Genomic DNA, 8781 nt, shown 5'->3' with positions numbered 1-8781 from the left:
CTCTCTGGTCCTCTGTCCAGGAAGTCAGCTGACAGTGTCAAGTGCTGAGCTCGCTGTTGCTGTTCTTTTTCTTTTTTCCTTTTTTGAGACAGAGTCTTGCTCTGTCACCCAGGCTAGAGTGCAGTGGCATGATATCAGCTCATTGCAACCTCCGCCTCCCAGGTTCAAGCAATTCTCCTGCCTCAGCGTCACAGGTAGCTGGGATTACAGGCGCGTGCCACTGCACCTGGCTAATTTTTGTATTTTTAGTAGAGATGGGGTTTCACTATCTTGGCCAGGCTGGTCTGGAACTCCTGACCTTGTGATCCACCTGCCTCAGCCTCCCAAAGTGCTGGGATTACAGGTATGAGCCACTGAGCCCAGCCTCCTTTCTTTTATTCTGCAGGGCAATCAAAGCAACCAACCCATGCACCGTGTTTTTAGTCTATCATAACATTATATTGCAGCAGCCACTTGGTCTCTCAAAGCCCTTTAATTTTTTTTTTTGAGACAGAGCCGTGTTCTGTTGCCCAGGCTGGAATGCAGTGGTACGATCTTAGCTCACTCTAACCTCTGCCTCCCAGGTTCAAGCGATTCTCCTGTCTCAGCCTCCCGAGTAGCTGAGACTATGGGTGCCTGCCACCACACCTGGCTAATTTTTGTATGTTAGTAGAGATGGAGTTTCACCATGATGGCCAGGCTGGTCTCGGACTCCTGACCTCAAGTGATCCACCCTCCTCAGCCTCCCAAATTGCTGGGATTATAGGCATGAGCCACCTGGCCCAGCCTTAATTTGTTCTTAATTCCAAGCAACTTCAGGTAATAATGTAAAAAGTGCTTCTACTCCAAGCCATGGACTTGGACATTCTGTTTTCAGCAATAGGAAGGCCATTGCAGCCTGCAAATCTACCCAGATCAAATACCTGATCCTAGATCCCCGTTCTCTGGGGGTCTCCTTTCTGGAACCATTTCTGGAAAAAAATACTCTGGCATTCAGGGTTCAGTCAGGAAAACAGAAATCATTCTGGTTATTCAAACTGGAAAAGTTTTAATTCAGGGGATAAGGGAGCTCACAAAACTGTTGAAAAGACCGGAGAAGCAAAAGTCAGGAAAGGCAGTATTAGCACTTGGCACATCAGAATGTTCAGGAATCACAGGGAATTGCCAGAGATGATCCTAGCCACCTGCAGCACCCAAGTGGTGATTCACAGGAGGGTGCCCCCAAGCCACAGCTGCCATCTACAGAAGGCTGCTAACCTGCCCCTGTTCCTACAGCAGTAATGGCCCCTGCTTCTCTTCTACCTTCCAAATCTCAAGCAAGGTTCTTGCATTAAAGGAAGTAAAATCAGAAGCATGCTGGCGAGGGAGCCTGGTCAGCACTCTTTCCAGACTTCCAGCCCTTGCAATTCAGCGAAGAGCAAAAAAAGGGCTGGGATAGTCCTGAGATAACAACAGTGAACTTGTGAAAAAAATTTTTCGAACAATACACACAGAATGCCATTTATGGGTGAACAACCACCCCTCCCCCCCAACACATCTCCATTATATAGCTGAATAAATATATAGAAAAAGGTCTAGAAGGAAATCCAGACTGATTGATAGCAATTACTGTGTTGCTGGTTGGTGTAAGGGGTAATTAAGGGCAGACCTGAGCTTTCTTCAAAGTTTTTGAAATTTTTAACAATGAGATTTTGTTAAGATAAATGAAATAAATTAGGTGTCAAAAGGATGGAAGAATGTAGGGTTATAATTTGAGAGAGATTGTATTAAGAAAACTTTCCTTAGTCTTTTAAAAAATATTTTATACTTCAGCAGTTGAACATGGATAAGCTTTTTGAAAAATAGACTTTATTGGCCAGGGGCGGTGGCTCACGCTTGTAATCCCAGCATTTTGGGAGGCCGACGCAGGCGGATCACGAGGTCAGGAGATCGAGACCACGGTGAAACCCCATCTCTACTAAAAATACAAAAAATTAGCCAGGTGTGGTGGCGGGCACCTGTAGTCCCAGCTACTTGGGAGGCTGAGGCAGGAGAATGGCGTGAACCTGGGAGGCGGAGCTTGCAGTGAGCTGAGATTGCGCCAACGCACTCCAGCCTGGGCGACAGAGCGAGACTCCGTCTCAAAAAAAAAAAAAAAAAAGGAATTTATTTTTCAGAGCAGTTTTAGGTTCACAGCAAAATTGAGGGGAAGGTCCAGAGATTTTCCATATGCCCACTACCTGCCCCATGGCTATGTGCATAGCCTCCCCCATCATCAATATCCTCTCTCAGAGTGGTACATTTGCTACAATCGACAAACCTACATTGACATGTCATTGTCATGCAGAGTCCATAGTTTATATTAGGGTCTGCTCTTGGTGTTGTACATTCAATGGGATTGCATACATGCATAATGAAATATATCCACCAGTGTAGTATCATACAGAGTAATTTCACTGCCCTAAAAATCCTCCGTGCTCCACCCATTCCTCCTTCCCCTCCAACATAATCCTAGCAACCAACTGGTCTTTTTATTGTCTCCACAGTTTTGCCTTTTCCCGAATGTCATAGAGTTGGAATCACACAGTATATAGTCTTTCAGATTGGCTTCTTTCACTCAGTAATATGCTTCTAGGGTTCCTCCATGTCTTTTCATGGCTTGAGAGCTCTTTTTTTTTTTCTGGAACCAAATAAGATTCCATTTTCTGGATATACCACAGTTCATCCATTCACCCACCAAAGGACATCTTGGTTGCTTCCAAGTTCTGAGAGTTATGAATAAAGCTGCTGTAAACATTTGTGTACAGGTTTTTGTGTGGATATAAGTTTTCAACTCCTTCAGGTAAATACCAAGAAGCACGGTTGCTGGATGTATAGTAACAGCATGTTTAGTTTTGTGAGAAACTGCCAACCTGTCTTCTGAACTGTCTGTCATTTTGCATTCCCAGCAATGCATGAGAGTTCCCGTTGTTCCACATCCTCGCCAGCATTTGATGTTGTCAGCGTTCTAGATTTTGGCCATTCTAATAGGTGTGTTGTAGTAGCTCATTATTGTTTTAATTTGCATTTCCCTGATCATATATGATGTGGAGCATCTTTTCATATGTTTATTTGCAATTTACATATCTTCTTTGGTGAAGTTTCTGTTCAGGTCTTCAGCCCATTTAAAAAATATTTTTTAAACATTTATTTATATTTTACTTATTTTTATTTTTAGAGATAGGTTCTTGCTATGCTGTCCAGGCTGGTCTCAAACTCTTAGCTTCAAGTGATCCTCCTGCTCAGCTTCCTGATTAGCTGAGACTATAGGAGCATGCCACCATGCCTGGCTCTTTGGCCCATTTAAAAAACCTGTTTGTGTTTCTTATTGCTGAGGTTAACAGCTCTTTGTATTTGCATATATTTTCTTCCTATCTATGGCTAGTCTTTTTATCCTCTTGACAGCAGACATTTTCTCTCTCTCTCTCTCTTTTTTTTTTTTTTTTGAGACAGAGTTTTGCTCTTGTTGCCCAGGCTGGAGTGCAATGGCACGATCTCGGCTCACTGCAACCTCTGCCTCCCGAGTTCGAGCAATTCTTCTGCCTCAGCCTTCCAAGTAGCTGGGATTACAGGGATTACAGGCATCCGCCACCATGCTCAGCTAAGTTTTTGTAGTTTTAGTAGAGATGGGGTTTCTCCATGTTGGTCAGGCTGGTTTTGAACTCCCGATCTTAGGTGACCCACCCACCTTGGCCTCCCAAAGTGCTGGGATTATGGGCGTGAGCCACTGTGCCTGGCCCTAGACATTCTCTTTGACAAAAGAGCAAAGGCAATACAATGGAGAAAGATAGTCTTTTAAACAAAGAATGTTGAAACATTCTTTGTCATGCAGAAAATGAATCCAGACACAGACCTTACACCCTTCACAAAAATAACTCAAAAAGAGTCACAGACCTAAATGTAAAACACAAAACTGTAAAGCTCTTAGAAGATAACACAGGATAAAATCTAGATGATTCTAGACATTTTAGATGCAACACCAAAAGGTACAGTCCATGTAAAAAATAATTGATAAGCTAGACCCCATTAACATTAAAATGTTCTACTCTTTATTACTATTTTTTTAGAGATGGGGTGTCACTATGCTGCCCAGGCTGGTCTCAATCTCCTGGGCTCAAGTGATCTTCCCCCCTTGGCCTCTTGAGTAGTTGGGATTACAGGTGAGAAACACTATGCCCAGCCATTTCCTTTTAAAGGCTGCAGTCTAATGCATATTTATAGACTAAGGGAAGGAGCCAAAGATTCTAAAGAAGTTGGACATAAAAAGACTTGAAAATGGTAGAGCAAGATCTTGGAGGAGTCCAGAGAGGATGGGTTCTAGTTCAAGTGGAGATCTCAGCCATGGAGACAGAAGATACAGAGGTGAGAGCAGGTGCCAGTGCAGGTGAACAGGAAAAAAGAGTAAGAAAGAGAAGAGACATGCCAATAATTTCTCAGTAGAGCATAAGGCAAGGCCTCCACATGAGAGTAAGTGAATGGGGAAAGTGGGAGGTGATGACCACTGTGACTATTTGGAGTGGTTGCATCACCTGACCCAGAATCTGCTGAGGTTGCTTAAGGATGCTTCAGGGTGTGCCGATCCCAACTCACTGGGTGGAGTGTTTTAGAGCTGAGAGTTTCTGTCATGGTGTTTCTGAGAATGAGTAACATCTCCCATGACATCATTTAGAGCAGGGTTTCTCAGTCTCGATATTATTAACATTTGGGGCCAGATCATTATTTGGGAAAGGGAGAGGGGGCTGTCCCATGCACCTTAGGATGTTTAGCAGCATCCTTGGCCTCCACCTGCTAGATCCTAGTAGCAACTCCCCTCACACTAGTTATAACACCCCCAAATATCTTCAGACATCTCCAAATATCCCTTGGGGGAAGAAGCAAAATCTTCTCTGGGTGAGAACAACCAATGTATTTATTTATTGATTGAGATGGAGTTTCACTCTGTCACCCAGGCTGGAGTGCAGTAGCGTGATCTCGGCTCACTGCAGCCACCACCTCCCAGGTTCAAGTGATTTTCTTGTCTCAGCCTCCCATGTAGCTGGGATTACAGGCACCTGCGACCACGTCTGGCTAATTTTTCATATTTTCAGTAGAGATGGGGTTTCGCCATGTTGGCCAGACTGGTCTTTAACTCCTGACCTCAGATGATCCGCCTGCCTCAGCCTCCCAGTGTGCTGGGATTACAGGCGTGAGCCACCGCACCCATCCAAGAGCCACCAATTTCAAGCTAGAGTTAGTGACGGCATGCCACAGCTACTTCTCAGGAATGCGCAAGCTGCTCTGATTCCTGGGAATGGTCTGCCCTGCCTGTCTTTGGGAAGGGTGGGAAAGCCTTTGGCATGTGAGCAAGGTATTCACAGAGATGCTTCACCCAGACTCTTAGTGCTGTTTGTATTAAAAGTGCCAACAATGGAGGTGTCTTCATGACTGATCAGCCAATTCTTCTCTTATGTAACTTCTCACTATCACCACCTTGTGGAAGAGGGCACAGTTTCTCCCCCTGGATATGGGACCACTGCAATTCAAAGCCAAATGCCCCCTCTTCTTCTTCAGATTTCTTTCCCAGCATTTTGACTTTTACTATATCAAAATACAAGAATATACCCAGGACTCTCTGAGCATCAACTCCACAGAATTAAATGAAAGGTATGTATCATAATTTTCATCAGATCAAGTCAACGAAACATCCCCCTTTCTCCTCTGGGATCTTCCTGTTCTTTTCTTCTCCTTATTTATGGAGAATTTATTGACATTCACTGCTTTCTAGGCATTATGCCAGGGGCTGGATACTCCAAGATAAAATATGTGTGCTCCCTGCTGTCAAGGAGCTTACATCAAATAAACAAAGTAAACAATGTAATAAAGAGTGCTAAATATTAATAGACCTACACACCCAGTATTTTGAAAGCACAGCAGAAATAGAATGCCTGGAGGAGAGGAGTCGTCACAGGTCAGGGAGGCGTCTCAGGGGCAGGGAGGGATATTTTGGTTAACTCTTAAAGGATGCTCAGGAGTTCAGAGAGCCAGCCCAAGGACAGCATTTCAGGGAGGAGAATGGATTACACAAAGACCACGAGTTGTGCTTGGAAGCCCTTGAAAAAGTAGCTGTGGGCCAGATGCAGTGGCTCATGCCTGTAATCCCAGCAACTTAGGAGCCTGAGGAGGGAGGATCGTTTGAAGCCAGGTGTTCAAGACCAGCCTGGGTGACATAGTGAGACTCTGTTTCAACAAAATAATTTAAAAAATAGCCAGGCATGGTGGCATGTACCTGTAGTCCCAGCTACTCAGGAGGCTGAGGTGGAGGATGGCTTGAGCTTGAGAGTTCCAGGCTGCAGTGAGCTATGACTAAGCCGCTGCTCTCCAGCCTGGGCTACATTAAGACCCTGCCTCTGAAAAGGAAAAGAAAAGAAAACGTAGGTGTGGCTGAAGTGCAGCGAGTGGAGAAAGAAAATAAACTGGGAGCAAATGATGAAGGCCCTCACAAGCTGTTTTTAGGCGTGGAAGTTTTCCAATTACTGGGTCCTGTGCTGACTCTGATCTCTTGGGTGGTGGTTCACCCCCCTTCCTCCTCTCTCTCTCTCTTTTTTTTTTTTTTTTTGAGACGGAGTCTCCCTCTGATGCCCAGGCTGGAGTGCAGTTGTGTGGTATTGACTCACTGCAACTTCCACTTCCCACGTTCAAGCAATTCTCATGCCTCAGCCTCCAGAGTAGCTGGGATTACAGGTATGTGTCAAAAAGCTCAGCTAATTTTATTTTATTTTTTTTTTGGTAGAGATGGAGTTTCGCCATGTTGGCCAGGCTGGTCTTGAACTTGTGACCTCAAGTGATCTGCCTGCCTTGGCCTCCCAAAGTGCCAAGATTACAGGCTAAAGCCACCGCGCCCAGCTCCTCCTCTCTTTTAGTCCAAGATCTAACATTTTGGATTCAGGCAAATATAATCTAGCCATCATCTGAAGTCTTCCCAGAGAAATCACTTCATAATCTTATTTATTCATTCATTCATTAGTTCATTCATTCATTCATTCTTCTGTTTTCTCCTCTGCAAAGCAGACCCCATAATTTCTATCACTTTGTGTCCTAGGCTCTTCCCAACTCTGTTATCTACTACTTTCTGCTTTGCAGAATCCACCGGCTCCCACAACTGCTAGTTTTTACCCAAATTCATTTCCCTTTCCCCATCAAAATAACCAGGAAGACACTCTTGCTCCTACTGGGACATCATATTCAGATGGCATTAAATAGCCGAGCCCAACTTCTGGGCATGAGTCTTTAAGAAGAATTTGCATATCTGACATTTAATAAGATGAATTCTCCTTGCACCAACCACACCGGACATAAAAACATACACAGTAATTTTTTGAGGTGTTTTTCTCGTTGGAGAAGGTAGCTGTCAAGGTGGGTGATGCTCTGGGCAGGAAGCAGTGTCTCTCACTAACGGGTTCTGACGGGTATATGGAAAATCCTGAAAGTACCTCTGAAGAGAGAACAGATTCTTAAGGCTTTACCACGGAGAGTCTTAAGAATTGTTTTATAGCAGTAAGCTGAGAGCAAGATACTGCAGGAGGTGGGCAGGTTTGGAGATGCCAGAGTGCAGAGAGATGGAGACAGAGAGAGAGACAGAGAGAGAGGAGAGAGGGAGGCAGAGACACAGAGAGAAAGAAACAGAGGGAGAGAAAGAAGGAGAGAGACAGAGACAGCGAGAGAAACAGACAGAGGGAGAGAAAAAGGAGAGGGACAGACAGAGACAGAAAGAGACAGACAGAGAGAAAGAGAAACAGAGAGAGGGAGAGAAATAGAAGTAGAGAGAAAGAGAGACAAAGAAAAAGGGAGAGACAGAGAGAGAGAGACAGACAGAGTAAGAGATGAGAGTAAGAGACAGAGAGAGACATCGACAGAAAGAGAGAAAGAAAAAGAGAAGAGAGAAAGAGAAAGAGGAGAGACACACACATCAACAGAGACAGAGACAGTGAGAGAGAAACAGAGAGATAAAGAGAAGGAGAGAAAAAGGAGAGAGAGACAGAGAGAAACAGAGAGAGGGAGAGAAAGAGAGAGAGACAGAGAAAGGGAGAGAGAGACAAACAGAGAAAGAGACAGGGAGAGAGAGACAGAGAGAGAGAGAGAGAGAGAGAGAAAGGAGGCCACGAAGGCCAAATTTCTGCACATCATAATCAGCCCAGACATGGCTGTTTCCCTGAGAGCATGCACGTGTGAGGACTGTGCTTTCAGAGTTCATGTCCACAGCTCATTGCGGGGGCAGTTTCTCTGATCGTGTGGAGCTGGATGCCAGGAGCAGGACACACCGTGTTCTTTCCTGAGCATGAAGCCAGCTCTTGGAGTTGTTTTGTTGCACCTGCCATTAGGCGTTGATGATGTTCTTTCTTTCCTCCAGTAGACTAAGAAGGAGAGGACACAGTCCAAGTTGTTTCCCTTCTTAAAAAACAAACAACAAACAACAAAACAAGAACACTAACGTGGGACCAGGCACAGATCCAAATTCTCATTTTGAACTTTGAACCCTGCCCAGGAAGCCCTTCTCATGCATCTTCAGTATCATATAGATATACCTGGGCCAGGCGCGGTGGCTCACACCTGTAATCCCAACACTTTGGGAGGCCGAGGCAGGTGGATCACTTGAGGTCAGGCGTTCCAGACCAGCCTGGCCAAACAGGGTGAAAATATAGGCCGGGCTCAGTGGCTCATGCCTGTAATCCCAGCACTTTGGAAGGCCAAGGTGGGCAGATCACTTGAGGTCATGAGTTTGAGACCAGCCTGGCCAACATAGCAAAA

General features: G+C 45.0%; 1 non-coding gene across 1 annotated transcript; it reads left to right on the top strand.

Annotated features, from left to right (window-relative positions):
- The first annotated feature begins 8204 nt into the window (after nt 1-8204).
- Nucleotides 8205-8417, top strand: LOC129007051 (small nucleolar RNA U3). The gene has a single exon (XR_008492220.1). It is a non-coding gene; the product is annotated as a small nucleolar RNA U3 (small nucleolar RNA).
- Nucleotides 8418-8781: the final 364 nt, after the last annotated feature.

This window comes from Pongo pygmaeus, chromosome 8 (assembly GCF_028885625.2).
Source record: "Pongo pygmaeus isolate AG05252 chromosome 8, NHGRI_mPonPyg2-v2.0_pri, whole genome shotgun sequence".
Classification (NCBI taxonomy): Eukaryota; Metazoa; Chordata; class Mammalia; order Primates; family Hominidae; genus Pongo; species Pongo pygmaeus.
Note: the sequence above shows the minus strand (reverse complement) of the source record. Positions and strands in the feature narration are given on the sequence as shown.